The 21,542-nt window shown below is 36.3% G+C and overlaps 1 pseudogene; it reads left to right on the forward strand.

Annotated features, from left to right (window-relative positions):
- The first annotated feature begins 504 nt into the window (after positions 1 to 504).
- The window catches only part of LOC121986551, a 57,452-nt pseudogene continuing 36,414 nt past the window's right edge, over positions 505 to 21,542 (forward strand).

A 21,542-nucleotide genomic window follows, 5' to 3' on the forward strand; every position in this document is an offset into this window, starting at 1 on the left:
CCCACCACTTCAAAACCTTTCTCCAATCCAACTCCAGCGACCACCAATTAAGTAGCTCGTTTTCTCCACCCTCCTACTCCCTTTATGGAAGCTGGTAATTAAGGCAGCAAGAGTAGTGGAATGTAGAAGTTGCCATGTTCTAAAAAGTGTACTTTATTTTTTGTCCAGCCCTGGTTTCAATAATTGAGTGTTTATTGTAGCAATTTGTTCTCAAAATATAATCTTTATTGTAGATTCGTTCTCAAAATCTAATCTTTATGTTTTATTCGCGATCGTTGTTAATCATATAAATCTCAACTGTTACTTGGCCCACCTTCGTCTTCTCGTAATACTATAAGCCATGGCTGACTGCCGGCGCGATAGAGATCAAAAAAAAGGGGAGGGAGGAGGCAGAGTGGTGACCAAGGTGGCGGAAGACGAGAAGCAACAGCTACCGCCATTGGCGTTCTTCCCGACTGTACTCCGCCAGTGGGTGCTCGATTACAAGAGGAAAAGCACTGCTCGATGGAGATCGAGTGGCCAACCGGCGTACGCCACGTCGCCCACGTCACCTTCGACCGCTTCCGTGGATTTTTTGGCCTGCCCATCGAGTTCGAGGCCTGAGGTTTCGGTTTCTGCTCAAGTTCTCTGCATCTCATTGATTATTTGTTTCTCTAATTCTCTCCGGAATAAATTCCATTGCAGTGCAACTTGTGTTTGGCGTTTCCACTGAATCAATGCAATGCTCATTTGATTCAAGAGGCAACAGTGTTCCAACCATACTTTTGCTCTTGCAGTGCACTTCTGAAAACATTTACACTACTCTCATTAAAGGGATGTTATAACATCCCTTCAATATTAAAAGAGTTATAAAAGAGTTGTGAAAGGTGTTATAACACCCCTTCGTGTTCAAGAGATTGAACGAGTTAAGTGGGCTTGGCCCATCCCACTAGTTTATGCTTTTTTATATTTATTAAAAAAATTAAAATTTTTAAAATTAAATAAAATAAATAAATAATAAAATATGAAAGTAATTTTTTAGTAATAATAATAATAATAATTTTTTAAAATGGTAATAATTTAATTTTTTATATATTTTTTTCAACAATTTGGACTTATATTTTATATTATTTATAATTTATTTATTTAATATGTATTAATTTTAAGATAATTAAATAAATTGTAAAATATATAAATAATGAATGTTAATATTAAAAGGAATATGATAAAAAAAATATATTTTTATAATAAGTTGGAGAATTAATAAGATGTTATAACGTTCATAGGACGTTAAAATCAATGTAAGAATGATTATAGCATGTATGAGACCCATAGAAACATTGAACACGTTTAATGTGTGTGTGTGTTTTTTTTATATTTTTTAATTTGTATGTGTCCCACCCTGTGCCACATGGGTAAAACTTATTATTATTTATATTTAATAATTTAAAATTTTAAAAATTTTAAAAAATTTATAATCAACGGATAGTTTTAAAAAAATTTGTTATATATATATATATATATATATTATTAAAAACATTAAAAAATTAAAAAAAATTCAGACGGATAATTTTTAATAAATAAATAGTTTGAATTTTTCAACAACTTTTTTAACAGATAGAAAAATAAAATAAAATAAAATAAAATAAAATTTCATCTATTAATAAACATCACCTTATTTCAATCTTTCAACACTAAATCCCTCTAAAAATCCTCTTATTTTCCTCTAAAATTGATGAAAATAACCGAGAATCTCGACGTGACATGGGCGTGAAAGAGGTTCAAGAATCAGTTTTCTTTTTATAAGGGCTAAAAACGAATTACTTATTTTGACTTTTTGACCCCATATTGTAGGGTGGATCTCGAAAGATATGAAAGATCTCCCTCCAAGCCGTACATACGACTTTCATCGAATACGGCTTTCCACAGAATTCTATATGTATCTATGAGATCGAGTATGGAATTCTGTTTACTCACTTTAAATTGAGTATCCGTTTCCACAGAATTTTTTTAAAAACTTTATGATTTATCAAAAAATACCAGAAAAAAATCTTTCTTTTCAAAATTCACAAATTCCACTAAATTATGCATATTTTCCATATCTACCAAATTTTTCACATAATCTATACTCACCAAATCCATATGGTTCATATCCACTAAGTTATCTATATAATCCATATCCATAAAATTATCTATCTATTCCACATGCAGCCGGTATGTCTTTTACATCTCCGGCGGAAAATGAACTGTTTACTCCGAATTTTGTTCCAGAGACTCAATTGTCTGACCGTGAATCCCCAATTGAACTCACAAATTTGGATAAGGCGCATTATAACGCTACGGGTAGAGCAAAGCGGTCAACATGGAGTAAGGTTAAAGACGAGGTTTTAGCGAGATCGTTTGTTACTATCAGTGATGATCCAATCATCAGCAATGATCAGAAGGTGGATGTTTTTTGAAGACGTTTTGCAAGCTACTATAATGAGAATCGTCCTTCAGGTACATCCAATAGAATTGCTAGTGTCATACGATCGCACTGACACAATACCATACAAAAAAATGTATATTGCTTCAAGGCAAATTACAATAGTGTTATAGTGCGTATCGTAGCGACCACAATGATAAGGACATATTGCAGCTTGCGTATGAAAAATATCGCGAGGAAAATAATGGCGTTGCATTTAATCTCGAGCATGTATGGAGAATGATAAAAGACCGTCCAATGTTTACTCTACAGTTCGTTGATCACCTTGTTGGCACGAATAAGGCAAGGACCTCGAAGTCGGGAGCAAACAACATCTCATCTAACCAAGATGCGAGTCTACATGTAGATCTAAGTGAAGAAGAAACTTGTCCAATGGGTCAGAAGGCAGCAAAAAGAAAGAGAAAAGGCAAAATGAAATCAGACATTGAAGGTATGACAACAAATTTGGATAATATGTTTGCAGTTTGCTGAGTATACAAGCATAAAAAATGACTGAAGTTAAAATGAAAAAAAAAACAACTCAAAGTTGAGGAGATGAAAACAAGCACTGTCGAGATGAAAGCAAAAGTTGCCTTAGCCAAAATTTAATTAAAAGAACACGCAATCCTTTTCAAGGTCACTTCGCAAATGATAGAGGAGCAATTAATCATCCACAAACATCTATGTCAAGAGATTAGAGGAGATGAAATATATGATTTTCATTTATTGTAATGTTCAATTATTATACTTTTCAATTAATTTAATTTTTTATTATTATACTTTTCAATTAATGTAACTTTCAATTATTATACTTTTCAATCGCAATTTTCAATGAATCAAATATTTTTACTTAGAAAGAAGAAATAAATAAATTGGGTGGCCCACCTAAACAAGTATCCATTGAAATATATTTTATTTAATCAATTAATGAGAATCATTCTATTAATATAATCATTGGAATATATGTACAATTAATGTACAATTCTATTAATAGAAAGTAGCCGTTGGAATATATCCGTTGACAAGCAAAGAATAAATAGACATCTTGCGCCCTACAATTCTTATTCTAAACATAGACTTGAATTAGTTTCCTCCAAAATGTCTCAATATTCAAGTAGCACCAGCTTTGACTCGACAAGTGAAAACGAAGTCTAAGATGAAGTTGGTGACGAAGGTTATGATCCGGGGGAATGAGCTAATGTCATTGATACTTCAACAAAGTCGACAAATAGTTGAAGCATATAAAAGTAATAACGAGATGTGGCAAAGAAGAAAGTTCATCTAAAGAAATCGTGAAGTCGAGCATGCGAGGTTCTTTAATGATTATTTCTCTACAAACCTAGTGTATCCAGATCAATTATTTCGAAGATGATTTCGCATGCAAAGAGATTTATTTTGTCGCATAGTTAATGCACTCGAGAGTCATTCTTCGTATTTTCAACAGAGGGATGATGCTGCGAGAAGAAAAGACTTGTCACCACTACAAAAATGCACGGCTGCGATTCGTCAATTGTCTTATGGAGTCCCAGTCGACCATCTTGATGAGTACCTACGCATGGATGAATCAACCGTCATCAAGTGTCTATTCAAGTTCTATGATTATGTGGTTAAACTATTTGATGATCAATACTTGAGAAGGCTAAATGCTGATAATGTTCAATGTCTTCTTCAAATGCATAATGAGAGGCACAGATTCCCTGGAATGTTGGGCAACCTTGATTGCATGCATTGGGAATGAAAAAATTATCCAGTTGCTTAGAAAGACCAGTTTACAAGAGGTCATGGATCACCAACATAGTCCTTAATAAAAGTATTGGCGGATTGTTTGGAGGTTTTGGCAATGAAGCAGGTCTTCGGACTAATTCATTAAAGTATCATATGTATATGGAGGGGGATTGATGATAGAATGAAGGATCGACTGCTCCAAATTATTGGGTTCCAAGAAAGAACATTTCTATTCCGGTTCTTGGGGATTCCACTAGCAGCGGAGAAGTTGCGGATTGCAAACTATGAGCCATTACTTGATACTATTACAAAGAAGATTAATTCTTGGCCAAAGCATACCTTATCTTATGTGGGGCGCTTGGAGTTGGTGAAGATGGTGCTTCAAGGAGTAGAGTGTTATTTGTTAGTGAGAGCCCTAGAGTCGATCATGTGATGATTGTTGTATGGACTTGATGTATCATATTCCTATATTTATAAAGACATTTCTTATGGTTATTATACTTACTTGTATTGGTGCCAAATAACTAAGTATAATAGCGTCCTTGAGTAGAAGGTTCTTATCTATATCAATCGATTGGTTGAATTGATAGTGAGATGATATAGAGAACACTACTCTTAATCATTCCTAATCAAGTATTAACATTCAGGGATAATGTTAATGCGCTGAGACTAGCATGTAGGTCAACTCGATGACTTAATCTCATAAGTCATGGATATTAGATATCAAGTTGACACATGGGTATGCATTGGAGAATGTATACTGAATGACCCGCTATGAGAAAGTATCATGGATCGTTATATGAGTGTCATATACTTTCTCATGTGACTATTAGTGTGACTATCAGTTCTTGGACCTGAAGTCACCATGGTTTCCTACATAAGGAGTTGCATACTTTGGCTTCGTCAAACGTCACCCGTAAATGGGTGGACTATAAAGGCGACTACTGGGTATGTAACAAATTATGCGGAGGGATGTGAGTGATGTAGATGAGATCTATCCCTCCTATATGACAGGAGTGACATCATGATTCTTGATAGAGTGAGACCACTAAGTGCATGGTCATGCCCAAATGAGTCAATATGAGATATTGAGCTCATTTGATTAGAGTGAGTCTACTTGGAGTTCAAGACATAGATTGATTAGAGGATGACATGGTGTATGCCTCAATTGACCAATCTAGATGTCAAGGATAGAAGGACATTGTCACATATTGTGAGAGTCACAATTAGTAGTCACAATGGTGATGTTGGATCTCAACATTCTTGTAACTTGGGTAGTAATGATGTGTTGCTAGATACCGCTCATTGCTTATGTTTCTAAATGAGTTTATCAGCATTGCCAACGTTACAAGAACCTATTGTTGGAGCAATCCCAATGGTCCGTGCGACCATGTGTTTTGGTGTTTGGGCAAAGGGTTTAAGTTAGGTTCACCCTTGTATTTGATATGTGTATTTGAGTTGTGCAGGTTTGCAGGATACACATGTGACTCAGGTTGATGGCTTCGGGTCCGGTGAAGGATGGAGCATCCGAGGGACCGTGGACAAGACAGCGAGGACAAGAGCCAAGGGAAGCGACTTCGAGGCATACGCGAAGGATGGCATTGGGGACGAGCCGCGGGCTTGAATGCATCCGAGGGACGAGAGCCAAAGGAAGTAGGCTTGAAGGCAAAAGGTCAAAGCTGCAAAGGAAGAATCAAGTGAGTCATAAGGGTGAGGGTACGAGTGCATGAGAGATTGTACTCGGAGTAAAATCCTAGTTTTAGGGTTTTACTGTAGCAGTACTGTAGCGCTACTGTAGCAGTACTATAGCAGTCGACTGGGGCAGTCGACTGGCAGCGAGCAGAATGTCTCTGTTCGCTCGGTTAGTGTGAAATCGAGCCGTTGGGATGTAACGGTTGAATTTTCACAGAGGGCAGTCGACTGCATGTTTTAGCAGTCGACTGGTAGGCGGGGTTTTCCAACCCGTGGCCTATATAACCAAGCCTTGGGAGCTTGGTTGAGGTTGACAAAATAGAGGTGGTTAATCTCTATTAGTAGTCTACTTGTGCCCTAGCGTCAAAAGAGCTCTTGTGAGGGTTGTGGTGAGGTTTCTCCACCCACAAGGAGGTTTGAGCTAGCCGGAAGTTTTCCGGGGAGTAATCCACCGAAGGATCGGGATCGTCCACCTTACGGACACGCCGTGGAGTAGGAGCTTTATCTCCGAACCACGTAAATGATCGTGTAGCTTGGTTTGAATTCTTTCCTTTAGTATTTAGCTTTCTACTTGTTTTGTTTGCATTTCCGCTTGCGCACTAACGTTGTAGAAAGAAGCGAGTATTTGGGGGCGCCGTCTATCCAACCCCCCTTCTAGCCAGCCACCGATCTCCAACACCTATAAGGTCACACACAAAGGGAAATTAGATGGAGATTATGTTCATATGATGGACCAAGAGGATTAGCTTCATGTGATGAACCAAATTAGATTAAGAGTAATCCAAATTAGACTAATTGAGTTGGACTCAATTTGATTTATGTGTCGAATGAGTCTAATTTAGATTATGATTCATTGAGTCAATTTAAACCAATGAATAAAGATTCATTAAATTAAATTAATTTGAATCAAAGGTTAGATTTGATCAACCATGGGAGATAAGAGGTCAAGTTTGACTTGACTTGAGAGGGAAGATGAAGGGTCAAGTTTGACTTGACCAAATACCACCTCATTGTGACTTGGCATGGGCCGACCAATGATGATGTTCCACATCATCAAGGCTACATCAATGTGTGCCACCTCATGAGGGAGACCAATAGCCATGACTCTTGGTATTACATGGAGGTTTAAAATGCTAATAAGTGGCCGGCCACATTAGATGATGGTGTAAGTGCAATTGTGTGCTCATTGATTATCCCTTCTTCTTCTTCCTCTCTTCTCTACTCTCCCTCTCCTCCATTGCTGAAACCTCTCAAGGGTGCTAGCACACTCTAAGTGTTTTTTCTCTACCTTTTGTCCGTGTGGATACGTGTAGAGGAGTGTACACTTGACACTCTATGAGATCCGACAACCGTTTGGACGAGCGGGATAAGCGAAGGGCATCGCTACAAGGGTATACTTCTTTTCATGTAGATCTAAGGTAGATATAATGTACACAAACATGTATATGTATAATTTTATTTATCTTCGCACGGATCCGTGGCTAGCTTCGGGGTTTCCGCAACGCAAAAAGCGGTTTTTGCGGTTCAAATTGCTAACATTATTGGCTTTCTATGCTCCCCATTCCCGGCGGTGTCATTGATAAGATCAAAAAAATATGTCATGCATTTGTGTGGTCTTCAAAACATCCTCCTATTTCTTGGGCCACTTTATGTCTTTCGAAACATGAGGGTGGTTATGGACTTCGCGACCTTCATGCATGGAATGAGATTCTTCTTAGCAAAACAATATGAGAGATCCAAACTAATGTGAATTCGCTATGGGTAAGATGGGTGCACCATCATTATCTCAAAGGGGTTAATTTTTAGCAATGGGAGATCAAAGCCTTGGACTCTCCGCTTATCAAAAGGCTTGTGGGCATTCGGAACAAAATCAAAGGGGTTACAAGTGGAAGTGGAGAGGTGAACAGATTGATGGTTGAGTGGTTTACGATAGGGAAAAATGGGACTGCAAATGCATATGGTTTTTTTATGCCGAGAGGTCCTGAATAATGTTGGAATGTATACTAAAAGCCTAGTTTTTTGTAAACATTTACTTAGAAATAAGAATCACATTGGTTAAATGCCTACATGATTAGTGTAGTTGTTTGATTAATTTATATTGTAGATAACATGGTGTGTGGTGTCACACACAGAAGATCATGTTATCAGTTCTTTATAAATTATAAACAGTTGCTCACGACAAGATGGAAAGGAACAAACCATTGGAATAGTCGTAGTGTAATTATGTATTAGTTTATCTTGACTAATAAATTACACTAGTACACTCTAAGTGTATTGAGTAGAACCATTTAAGGTAATTTTTTTTATACTGACTTAATAAAAGAACAAGACCTTAGTTATTATAGAAGTGTGTGCTCTTAATCCTAATATAATAACAAGCACATATATTTAGTATTTATTTCTTTAACTTATCAAAGGGTGATATTTAGCTCAATAAATCAAAAGGTCCGATAAGTTGGGAAATGATATTACTTATAGTATGTGTTGTTGATTATAGAAGGAAACTGTGTCCTAGTAATCTAGGTTGATAATGCCCCCAAGAGGAGCTCATAAGGATTGTTATGTTAAACCCTGCAGGTGGACTTAGTCCGACATGATGATAAGGTTGAGTGATACTACTCTTGGACTAAGACATTAATTAAAATGAGTTGTCAGCAACTCAATTAATTAGTGGGCATCCGACATCTTAAACACATGGAGACTAACACACTTATAATAAGAAGGATCCCAAAATGTAATTTGGGATTGGTGCGGTAGTTCAGTAATAATTCTTTAGTGGAATGAATTATTATTGATGAAATTAAGTTGGGTGTTCGGGGCGAACACGGGAAGCTTAATTTCATCGAAAGACCAAAACCAATTCCTCCTCTCGGTCCCTATCGTAGCCTCTTATTTATAAAGTATTATACCCACCTATACCCACCTTTATACCCATTCTAAGGTGGTCAGTCAAGCCTTGCTTGGAGCCCAAGCAAGGGGTCGGCCAAGTTAATCCTTGGATGAACCAAGTGGTGGCCGGCCCTAGCTTGAGTCCAAGCTTAGGTGGCCGACCACAATAAAATTAAAAAGATTTTATTTTTTAAAATTTTTCTTATGTGGATTCCATGATTTTAAAAGAGAGTTTAAAATTTAAATCTTTCCTTTTATAGCTTTCTATAAAAGATTAAGAAAAGATTTGATACTTTCCTTATTTGTAGATTGAAAGGAAGATTTTAATTTTGATAAAACTTTCCTTTGTAACCATGTTCATGATTTAAAAGAGAGTTTAAAATTAAATATTTCCTTTTATAAGTTTCTACAAAAGATTAAGAAAAGATTTGATATCTTTCCTTATTTGTAGATTGTAAGGAGATTTTAATTTTAAAGATAACTTTCCTTTTTGAAAATCATCCACATGTTTTAATAGAGAAATTTTAATTTATATATTTCCTTTTATAACCAACCATGAAGGGATAAATTATTAGAGAAAATTTTATTTTAAAATTTCCGGAAACAAATTAGGAAGTTTTAATTCTTGTTAAAACTTTCCTTGATTGGGATTGTGAGGTGGCTGACCATATGATTTAAGAAAAGGAATTTGATTTTAATTAATTAAAATTTTATTTTCATGGCAAAGAAATTAAGGAAGGTTTTATTTAAATTTTCCTAATTTGTCAAGACCAAGGATTATAAAAGAGATGGTAGGGGTGCCTTCATGGCTATCAACTCTATTCTATTTTTCCTCCATCTCTTCCTTGGTGGTGTGGCCGACCCTTCTAAGTTTTCCCTTCTCCTTTTTCTTTCTTCTCCTTGGCTGAAACTCTTCATCCTTTGGAGCTTGGAAAGTGGCCGGATATTGCTTGGAGAAGAAGGAGAGAAAGGAGGCTTTATTTCTAACATCCCTTGGAGCTTGGTGGTGATGGCCAAACCTCACATCTCTTGAAGTTTTTGGTGGTGACCGAAACTAGCTTGGAGAAGAAGGAGCTTGGGTGGTTCTCGTCTCGGTAGATCGTCGCCCACACGACGTCCGAGATAAGAAGAGGAATACGGTAGAAGATCAAGAGGTCGTTGCATACAAAGAAAGGTATAACTAGTAATTATTTTCCGCATCATGCTAGTTTTTCTTTGTATGAATTCCAAACACAAGAGGCATATGATTCTAGAGTTTCGAATTTATGATTCGAGTTCGTGTTTTTTTTTATTTTTCGAATTTGTGATTCGATTGTTCTTTTCGGTTAAACCTAATATTATTTAGGAAATTAAATATTGAATTTCTATTAAAGGCTTTGTCGAGACAGTGGTGGATGATCCTATACCCAAGAAGGCCTAGTGTCTTGCTATGTTTGACCTGGGAGCCGATTTTAGAAATAAATATTTAATTAACTTTATAACATAGGTGGATTTAGATCAATAGTGTTAAGTTCCGCTTGCGATCCAAATCTAAACCATTAAGTACAGTTAAGTTAAATTTGGAATCAATAATGTTAAGTTCCATTTGCGATTCCTAATTTAATTTCTAAAGAACACAATAGGTTGTTTAGGAAAAGTTCAACACTTGTACAAAATTTTTGTACAGTGGAACTGGTACGATCTTCCTAGGACTAACCAACAATTGGTATCAGAGCTAGGGTTTTCCTATGTGTGTTTGATTTTCAGATAGAATTATGCACATGTCATACATAATTTAGGCAGGATAATAGTAGGATGTGCTAACTTTGTGGTTGTATGCTCCAACTATTATGATATATAGATACTGTGTGTGATTGGACCCTTAGACATGTCAAGGGCATTTTATTGTGTGTGCATGATTGTAATATTAAATACAGCATGAGTTGTATTAGTTATTAGGATTTTACAATTTTGTTTCGATCTAGATTACATGTACATTCCTTTATTGAATATAGGATCGATATATGTAAAATTCTATTTTTTCTGTCGCGGATCATATCCTTGCGAGGCGTGGTGCTATTGAAGGACTAGAGGTGCAGCGGAAAAGGAAGCTCGATGGACCCAACGACATGAACCCTAGGGCTGGCAGTATGCGAAGGACAGTGATGGAAAAGACCATAATAGTTGGAAAATTAATTTCCATATTTATTGCTTTTATTTACTGTGATGTGTGTGTGCATATGATGTGTACTTGCATAGTTAAAATTCCTCACCTTAAATAACTAAGTGGGAGAGAGATTTTTAAATAAATTCCACGGTCTCCATTACTGGTTTGTAAGTGATGCAACAAGTTTGCGTGTTGGCTCTGAGTGCCTCCCTCCACAATGGATGAGTTTGTTGCAGATCACTAGATCAAACTTCCTTTATAGATGGTTATAGGAAATTATTTAGGAGCGTGTGATCTTCTCCAACTGAAGGGGCATAATCATATTTAATGGACTAAGTATCAAGTAATGGTATACACTTAAACGCATTCAATAGTATCCTCCCCAACGGAGTCACTGCTATTATTTTTCGGGACCAAAGGAATATCAACTATTAATTTATCATAAAGCTAGGTAAAACCCCCTCTTACAAATGTCTGAATTTGTATACATCCACACTAACGTGGCATACAAAAATCACGGTGTTTGAGTTAATTTTATTTGTCATAAAGTTAGGTTGACAAAAAAAATGGGTAAAACCTCCTTCTATAAACAATTGAATTTGTATACGTCCACATTAACGTGGCATACAAAATTCATGGTGTTTGTGGTTGACAAGATAATTAATGGGTAAGACCCTCCTTTTACAAATGTTTGATTTTGTATATGTCCACACTAACGTGGCATACAAAATTCACGGTGTTAAAAGTGTTGGTGAATTTAAATGATATTGTTTTGAGGAATCAATATTATTTTAAATTCAAAGTTTTGACAAAATATTTGATTAAAAACAGACCAACTATTAATTTTATTTGTTATAAAGTTAGGTTGACAAGATAATAAAATTAATAGATAAATCACAAGGATTTTAAGTTGTTGGTCTTGTCCAAATATTTTTGTGATTCTTAGGATTTCAAATGTTTGTCAATTCCCTAGCTGTTATACTATAGAATAGACTTAGTTGTCCTAATTATAATGATTGGAAATAAGACTTGGACATTAAGATGGACTGTCCTCTTAGAACTGAGAACAATATAGGTGTATTTTATTCATTAGTTGTTGAAACATGTTTAGTGGTGTTATCTACCAGTACCTGGTGTGTAGATACAAGGAGCCACTAATCATGTCTGTAATTCATTGTAGGGTTCCAGGAAACTGGACAACTACATGAAAGGGAAAGCACTGTCTACATGGGCACTACTACAAAAGTAGCAGCTGTTGTAGTGGGAGATGTTTATCCTCTGATAGGAATAAAATATGAATTTTGAGAAATTGTCTTTACGTACCAAGTTTAGAAAGAATTTGATTTCGGTTTCTAAACTATCAAAGAACTTGATATTCCATCTCTTTTGATAACAAAGTTGTTATCAAGAAAAGAGGGAACACTACAACATTTTTTATTTTTGGCAACGCCTCTCATTGCAATGGCTTAAAAACCGTTTTCTTAAAGTACATTAGGCAATGGTTTTTAATAGTGTTGGTTTAATAAATTTTTTTATTATGCAACGATTAAAAATTGTTCTCTAAAATACATTTATTAAAAAAAATTATACTAAATAGATTAGGCAACGGTTTTTAATATTTTTTTAAAATATTGTTGCGCTACATTAGGCAACGGTTTAAATTACAATATTCTTTATTTTTTGCAACGCCTCTCATTGCAACAGTTTAAAAACCGTTCTTTTAAATACATTAGGCAACGATTTTTTTTTTATTTTTTTGCAACGATTAAAAATCGTTCTCTTAAAATACATTAGGCAACGGTTTTTTTTAATTTTTCTCCAACGATTAATAACCGTTCTCTAAAATAAAATTTCTATTTTTATTTTCCTTTTCTAAAAAAAACCCTACCCGCGCGTGCATTTCCCTACTCATTTTTTTGCCCGATCTTTTCTTTTCCCTACTTTTTTTTTCTTTTCCCTCCTAAAGTTTCCCTACCCGCGCGTGCATTTCCCCCAACCACGCACCACGCACCCTCCAAAAATTGTTGTCTACCCCGCCGGCACAAGCGTCGTCTCCCCCGGTTACACCAGTCCATGTTTATGTGGGCTCGCTTGGAGTAGCTGGTTAACAAACAGCAAGCTGGCCGCTTGCACCAGTCCTGAGACCTGATCGCATCCCTTACGAGGGAGAGGACGACGAGCAGATAGATTTCGGCTTGAGTTCCGATTGAGAAGGCAACGGGTGGCCTTGAAGCAGGTGCGAGGTCCGTAGGTTGTTTCAATTTTACTATTTGTTGATTGCAAATGCTATGGCAATCTTGCACCCTTGATCCAACTATAATTTCAGTCTCTGCTTGATTATCGCTACTTCATTATCGCCAGATCCTTCGTTGTAGTAACGTGCACAATAATTGTTTGATATAATACTTAGGAGATGTTTTTTATTCACTATTTGCATTATTTTTTCTTTTCAAGTAAAAGGGGGAAGGTAGATTCCCTTCCCTGCTATAAGAAAACTTCCCTGCTATAAGAAAGCATTATTGAGTATGCTTGTGATATTGAGGGAAGTGCCTTCTCGTCATCCCCTAAAGATCAACTTGGACAGAGCAATTGGAACTTGAAGGTTTTGATATGTCTCGCCCTTTTATGTAGACATCTAATCCAATCATGACTTTAACCGAATCTATCATGACAAATTACTTTTTACTAAATACTCTTTATACATCTTAAATGGAGCAGAATACAAGAAATTTATACCTACTCTACCATGAGAGTGAATTAAGGTCAGTCCTAACAAAATGTCTCATGAACTTAATTCTCAGAAAAGGCTTGTTATTCGATGAATGTAATCATCTCGTAGTATGTTCTTGTAACCCACCATGCCCTTGGCTGACCATCAACATATGTAATAAGAGCTCCTTTTACTCTCTACATCCCATACTCTAGAAAAGCCATTCACCTTGTTGAGCCAAACAGACTCAATAGATCAAGCTGCCCAATTGTTATTTGTACTGTCTTTGGCCAATTATATGAATCTCAGTACTAATGTCTTTAAGCTTATATTAATGTTTGTACAGAGGAATCTGTGCTCTTGTTGGTATCTCTATTTCACCTCTTGTACTAACACTTCATTGACTTCCTTATCTCTACATTCTTTTGTCTTTACGTCTACAAAACCTTTGGAATCCAGCTGCGATATTATTTAACAGGGAAGTTAAGGAAGTAAATTATATTATCTCTTTTGAAGATTGTCGCCAACTTCATCTTTTGAAATAGTCTGTCTTGGAATATTTGTTACCAACTATGTTTTTGAAGATATCTCCATTAGAAATTGTCAAGTTTAATCCAATTATCATTTCATTTAAAGATTAGTCTAGAGAGTTATCTTTGATATATTAATCCTCTTTTCATTATTACATTTAGGGGCATCTTATATTTTACATAGAAAATTGGACAGGTTGTTTCTATGCTCTAACATGGGAGGTAGATTAAGATATAATAGTTTCTATTGTCTATTAATAAGTTAATGGAATTGTTAGAGCTACTAGTAATGCTAGACTTCGTTTGATGCCAATATTTTTGAATTGGTTGGTAGGTGTAGAAGCTATATCATTAGTTAGTTCTCCTTTGATTGAATAATAAAAACAACCCATCATTTTTTAATCTATTAATTTTGATTATCTATGTTCATTTTTCCTTATTAAGCTTTGACTAAAATGCAGAAGTGTTAAGTGTTAGGATGTATACTAAAAGTCTAGCTTTTGGTATAAATATTTATCTAGAAATAAAAATCACATTGGTCAAATGTCTACATTTATGATAAATGTAGTTGTTCAATTAATTTATATTGTAGATAACATGGTGTGTGGTGTCACACACAGAAGATCATGTTATCAGTACCTTATAAATTATAAACAGTAGCTCACGACCAAGATGGAAAGGAACAAACCATTGGAAGGTCGTAGTGTAATTAGGCATTAGTTTATCTTAACTATATAATTGCACTAGTACACTTAGAGTGTATTGAGTAGGACCATTAGAGGTCGTTTCTTTTATACTGACTTTATAAAGGAACAAAGACCTCAGTTATTATGGAAGTGTGTACTCTTAATCCTAATATAATAACAAGCACATATATTTGATATTTATTTCTTTAATTTATCAATGCGTGAGATTTAGTTCGATAAATCAATAAGCCCGATAAGTTGAGAAATGATATCACTTATAGTGTGTGTTATTGATTATAGAAGGAAACTGTGTCCTAGTAATCTAGGTTGAGAATGTCCCCAAGAGGAGCTTATAAGGTTTGTCATGTTAAACCCTGTAGGTGGACTTAGTCCGACATGACGATAAGGTTGAGTGGTACTACTTTTGGACTAAGATATTAATTAAATGAGTTGTCAGTAACTCACTTAATTAGTGGACATTCGACATCTTAAACACAGGGAGAATAATACACTCATAATAAGAAGGAGCCCAAAATGTAATTTGGGATTGGTGCGGTAGTTCAATAATAGTTCTCTAGTGGAATGAATTATTATTGATAAAATTAAGTTGTGTGTTCGGGGCGAACACGGGATGCTTAATTTTATCGGGAGACCAAAACTAATTCCTCCTCTCGGTCCCTATCGTAGCCTATTAATTATAGAGCACTATACCCACCTATACCCACCTTCTTACCCATCCCATAGGGGCCGGCCAAGCTAGCTTGGAGACCAAGCTACGGCCGGCCAAAGTTTGGTTCATGGGTGCTTCAAGGTGGCCGGCCCTAGCTTGGGTTCAAGCTTGGTGTGGCCGGCCCAAATTAAAATAAAAGGATTTTTATTTTTTAAATTTTTTCTTATGTGGATAACATGATTTAAATATTTTCTTTTATAAGATTCTACAAAAGATTAAGAGAAGAGCTAAATCTCTTTCCTTATTTGTAGATTAAAAGGTTGATTTTAATTTTGGTAAAAACTTTCCTTTTAATTAATGTTCATGATTTAAAAGAAAGTTTAAAAATTAAAAATTCTCTTTTATTAGTTTCTACAAAAGATTAAGAAAAGATTTAATATCTTTCCTTATTTGTAGATTGAAAGGAGATTTTAATTTTTAGAGATAACTTTCCTTTTTGGAAATTATCCACATGTTTAAAAGAAAGATTTTAATTTATAAAATTTCTTTTTATTAACCAATCATGAAGGGATTAAAATTATTGGAGAAATTTTTATAAATTTCTAGAAACAAATTAGGAAGTTTTAATTTTTGTTTTAATTAAAACTCTCCTTGTTTTGGGGAAAGAGGTGGCCGGCCAAATAAATTGGAGAAGAGAAAATTATTTCTAATTAAATAAATTTTCCTTTTCATGGCAAAAGAATTAAGGAAGTTTTTATTTAAATTTCCTTATTTGCCAAGACCAAGGATTATAAAAGAGGGGGTAGAGGAGGCTTCATTCTGAACGACTCTATTCTTTTTCTTCCACTCTTTTCTTCCTTGGTGTGGCTGGCCCCTAGAGGTTCCCCTTCTCCTTCTCTCTTCTCCTTCTTGTGGCCGAGACTTTATCATCTCTTGGAGGCATAGAAGTGGCCGGATCTAGCTTGGAGAAAAGGAGAGAAAGGAGTCTTGTTTCATGCATCCCTTGGAGCTTGGTTGGTGGAAAAAGATCTTCATCTTTTGGAGGCATTGTGCTTGGCCGAAACTTGAAGAAAGGAGAAGAAGGTGTTTTGGTGGTTTCTCATCTCGGAAGATCATTGCCCACACAACGTCCGAGGTTAGAAGAGGAATACGATAGAAGATCAAGAGGTCTTTCTAAAAGGTATAACTAGTATTTTTCCTTTCCGCATCATACTAGTTATTTTAGGAAATAATACTAAATACAAGAGGCATACGATTCTAGTATTTCGAATTTGTTTTCGATGTTGTGTTCTTTTTATTTTTTTTATTTTCCTTGTGATTTGATTGTTCTTTTCGGTTGACCTAAAGTTATTTAAGGAAATTAAATATTAACTTTCCTTAAAAGGCTTTATCTAGTCGGTGGTGGTTGCTCCCATATCCAAGAAGGCCATGTGCCTCGCCACGTCAGTACTGGGAGCCAATTTTGAAAACTAATATTTAATGAAATTAATAACCTAGGTGATTTGGATCAAACGTGTTAAGTTCCGCAGGAGATCCAAGTCAAAACCTAAAAGAACAAATAGATTAAACTTTGGATCAAACGTGTTAAGTTCCGCAGGCGATCCAAGTTTAATTTAAAAGAACACATGGTAGCTAGGAAAAGGTTCAGACCTTTGTACAAAATTTTTGTATAGTGGAACCATTAGGTTTTCCGAGTAGCAACCAACAATTGGTATCAGAGCTAGGGGTTTGCCTCTGTGTATTTGGTATTAGTTTAATTATGCACATGTCATACATAATTTAGGCAGGTTAATAGTAGGATGTGCTAACTTTGTGGATGCAGGATCCAACTATTATGACTTATAGTTATTGTGTGTGTGATTGGACCCTTGGACATGTCAAGGGCATTTTATTGTGTGTGCATGATTATATTATAAAATACAGCAGGAGCTGTATTTAGTTTTATTAGGATTTTATTTTTTGATCTAGTTACATGTACATTCCTTTTATGGAATATAGGATCGATGGATGTAAATTTTATTTTATGTTCGATCTAGTTTATATGTACATTCCTTCGAGGAATATAGGTTCGAAAAATGTAAAATTCTATTTATGTCGCGAATCAAATCTTGCAAGGCGTGGAACCTTTTGAGGATCAGAGGCGCAGCGGAACAAGGAGCAAGATGGATGCTACAACTAGACCCGGTGGCGGTGGCTAAAGATGGCAGCAGCTAGGGTGGCGACACACGGAGGACAGCAATAGATAAAAGCCACAATAGTTGAAAATTAGTTTTTCTATTTATTGCTTTTTATGCTGTGTTGTGTGTGCTTGTTAGTATGCATGCTAAGTAGGCTAACATAGTCAAAATTCCTCACTTTAAATAACTAAGTGGGAGAGAGATTTATTTTTAAATAAATTTCACGGTCTCCATTACTGGTTTATAAGTGATGCAACAAGCTTGCGCGTTGGCTCTGAGTGCCTTCCTCCATATCAGATGAGCTTGTTTGCGGATCACTAGCTTAAACTTCCATTTTGGATGACTATAGGAAGTTAATTAAGAGCGTGTGATCTTCCCCATCGGAAGGGACACAATCTTATTAACGGACTTAGTGTCAAGTAATGGTATACACTTAGACACGTCTAATAGTATCCTCCCCATCGGAGTCACTGCTATTATTTGTGTGACTGAAGAAAACCAACTATTGATTTGTCAAATAAATAAGTTGACAAGATAATAAAATTAAAAACCCCTCTTACAAATGTTTGATTTTGTATATGTCCACACTATCGTGGCATACAAAATTCACGGTGTTTGAGGTAATTTTATTTGTCATAAAGATTTATTGATAAGATAATTAATGGGTAAACCCCTCCTCTTACAAATGTTTAAATTTTGTATACGTCCACACTATCGTGGCATGCAAAATTCACGGTGTTTGAGGTGTTGGTGAATTTAAATAATATTGTTTGAGGAATCAATGTTATTTTAAATTCAAAAAGTTTTGACCAAATATTTGATCAAAGACAGATCAACTATTAATTTTATTCGTCATAAAGAAAAGTTGACGAGATAATAAAATTAATGGATAAAATCTTTTTTTTTGATTTTGTATACGTCCACACTATCGTGGCATACAAAATTCATAGGGATTTTTAAAGAATTGATCTTGACCAAATATTTTTGTGATTCTTAGGATTTAAAATGTTTGTCAATCCCCTAGTTGTTATACTAAAGAAAAGACTTAGTAGTGTTAGGACCTTCAGATGGCTAGAGAGGGGGGGGTGTGAATAGCCTCCACTAAAAACTCAATTAATTCCTCACAAAAATTTGTTAGCACAGCGGAAATAAGCAAAAGGAAAACTGATGCAAGGAAAAGAAACAACTCACCACTAACACAACAAGGATGTACGAGGTTCGGGGATAACTTGCCCCTACTCCTCGGCGTGTCCGTAAGGTGGACGATCCCTTGATCTTTCGGTAGATCACACCCCGGACAAATTCCGGCTAAGTATTTCTCCTTCTCGGTGGAGTAACCTCTCCACAAAGTCTCAGACAAGATTTGAAATGAAGCACAAGACTTACAGAGTTTAGTGGCTAAAAGGAATGAACAATAAACTTACAGCCACGATGAAAGCAAAGCGCAAAGACAGAAGAAGTTCCTCAGCCAAGAGCTCAAACACACAGCACTCTTGCTTGATCGACAGAGAATTTTTCAAAATCCTTACTCCAACCTCTCTTCTTCCTTCTTCTTATTCCTCTGCTTTCTCACTGTCTTTAGCCAGAGCCGAATCACTGTCACCTGTATCAAATCACTGCGACCAACTCAGGCGTTGCCAATCACTCTTCCTCCTCATCTGGTTCTCTGAACTCACACCAATACCATCCATGGTCTTCACTGGTGTCTCTGAGCTCGAACCAATAAGCAACTGATCGCAGCCAGTGAACGTTGACGCTCCAATTGCACAATTTGCAGTGAAACACAGCAGAAAGAGCACTTGGTCTTATTCTTCTGATGGAGCTTAATTTGAATTCAAGCATTGGCACGACACTTGCAATCTGTAACTCAAAAAGCTTACAGCAGATGATTAGATCAGATGAATCAGAAATCGCATAGAAACAGCAAAAGACAAACGACATCGTTGTGGATCGGTCAACAGACCGATCCATAGCTCTCTGGACCGATCAGGACACATCCTGATCAGTCTGGGATGATGCTGATCGGTCTGTGGACCGATCCCCCTATAGTTCTGAATCACATCGCTTTTTAACTGATCGGTCACCAGACCGATCAGATAAGCCACAGAGAGCTACTGTGTGGTTACTGATCGGTCATGAGACCGATCAGATAACCCAGGTATCACTGGATCGGTCGACAGACCGATCCAGACGGCCAAAGTATCACTGGATCGGTCTGTTGACCGATCCAATGCCTCTGTTGGTTTTAGAGCTTCCCAGCCCTAAACCCTAACGTCTTCCTGGTCCAGAGAACGAGCTACCAAGCCCTCTCTGACCTAGTCTGGAGAACAAGCTACCGAGCCCTCTCCGACTTCCACGTCCGAGTCAGAGAACGAGCTACCGAGCCCTCTCTGACATAGTCCGGAGAACGAGCTGCCGAGCCCTCTCCGACTTCGTCCGGTCCAGAGAACGAGCTACCGAGCCCTCTCTGACCTAGTCCGGAGAATGAGCTACCGAGCCCTCTCCGACTTCCACGTCCAGGTCAGAGAATGAGCTACCGAGCCCTCTTCGACCTCGCGTGCCAAGTATCCGTACTTGGACTTTTCCTCTCCACATGATCAACCTCGATCATTAATCAGTCTGAGTTTAATTAATATTTGATACAAACTTAAATCAGTGTTAACATCAAAACAACAGCCAGGTCAGACTGTATTAACAAGTAGTCCCAATTGTAATGATTGGAAATAGGACTTGGACATTAAGGTAGACTGTCTTCTTAGAACTAAGAACAATTTAGGTGTATTTAATTCATTAGTTGAAACATGTTTAGTGGTGTTATCTACCAGAACCTGGAGTGTAGATACAGATGCTATTAATCATGACCGCAATTCAATGCAAGGTTTCAGGAAACCCGACAACTAAATGAAAATAAAAACACCGTCCACATGGGCACTGCTGCAAAAGTAGCAGCTGTTGTAGTGGGAGAGGTTTATTCTCTAATAGGAATAAAATATGGATTATTAGAAATTGTCTTTACATACTAAGTTTAGAAAGAACCTGATTTCAGTTTCTAAACTATTATAGAATAGATATTGTGTCTATTTTGATAACAAAGATATTATCAAGAAAAATAGGGAAGTTATCTATTCTGGTATGTTGGTTGACAATTTATAACCCAATAACTCCCACGATGCAACAAATGGAAATTAGTAACACATCTTCTAACTTTAAGAGAAAGCAACCTTTGGAAATGAACCAATTATATCTTTGACATCTAAAGCTAGGTTATATTAACTTAAGTAGGATTCATTGGTAGCTGATGAACTTTTGGGTTCATTAGTAGTGGAAATCTTTCCAACCTGCGAGTCTTACTTGGAAGGAAAAATAACCAAGAAGCTTTTAAGTCTAAGGGGTATGGAGCCAAAGATATGTTGGAATTGGTTCATTCTGATTTGTGTGATCCTATGACTATCCAAGCAAGAGGTAGTATCGAATATTTCATTTATTTTATAGATAACTATTCAAGATACAAATACATTTACTTAATGTGCCACAAGACTAAGTACTTTGATTAGTTCAAAAAGTATAAGGCTGATGCGGAGAAACGTCAAAGTAAAAGTATCAAGATACTACGGTGAGATCGTAGTGGCAAGTACCTCTTGGGAAGATTTAGGAGTCACTTATCAGAAGTAGGGATTCAATCCCAACTAACTGCACCTGGTACACCCCAACAGAATGGTGTAGAAAAAGGAAGGTATAGGACTCTTATGGAAATAAGTAGATTGATGATGAGTTATTACCAAATTCATTTTAAGGATATACTCTGGAAACGGAAGTGAATATAGTACCTTCCAAAGTCAGAACTCTCTACTCATATAGAATTGCTGAATAAGCG

This window comes from Zingiber officinale, chromosome 5B, assembly GCF_018446385.1.
Source record: "Zingiber officinale cultivar Zhangliang chromosome 5B, Zo_v1.1, whole genome shotgun sequence".
Taxonomy (NCBI): Eukaryota; Viridiplantae; Streptophyta; class Magnoliopsida; order Zingiberales; family Zingiberaceae; genus Zingiber; species Zingiber officinale.